Source organism: Cephus cinctus, unplaced genomic scaffold (assembly GCF_000341935.2).
Source record: "Cephus cinctus unplaced genomic scaffold, Ccin1 Ccin1_scaffold0315, whole genome shotgun sequence".
NCBI classification, from domain to species: Eukaryota; Metazoa; Arthropoda; class Insecta; order Hymenoptera; family Cephidae; genus Cephus; species Cephus cinctus.
The window spans coordinates 8,858-9,506 of NW_014333017.1; positions in this window are offsets into that span (position 1 = coordinate 8,858).

The window sequence follows — 649 nt, forward strand, 5'->3', positions numbered from 1 at the left end:
GGGAGGGAGGGAGGAAGGGAGGCGACGACGACGATGATGATGATGATAATGATGATGATGATGATGACGATGGTGGTGGTAGCGGTGTTAATGATTGTGAAAATGATGATTATGATTACGACCAATTATCCTTTCACTTTCTAGAGAGGTTAGTCAACGTATTACTTTAATTATGTCATCATGATGCTCAAAGTGTCAATATGTCGAATGTAACTTACATTCGCGTGTGCCACTAATATACGAGGAATCAGGAAACATATCCCGACGCCACAGGATTTCCGAAATTTATATTCCCACGAATCAGAGATGTGAACCATGGGAATATTTTTTTTTGAGACTCTCGATGACGTCGCAGGGACACCCCCGGTAGATGCATTTACGTCTGATGTATTAAAAAACATTTCGTCCAACCCTCGTGCATAATTTCCTTAAGACTTACTTGGTATTGTTCGTTTATAATTATATAATAATAATAATAATAATAATAATATAACCACATTGTAAACATATGCATCGCCCTAAGTATAAACAGCTCCACACACTAATTTATGTATAATTATAATTGTTATTATAATAATAAGCTACTTAAATACAATTAATTTCTCTCTCTCTCTCTCTCTCTCTCTCTCTCTCTCTCTCTCTCTCTCTC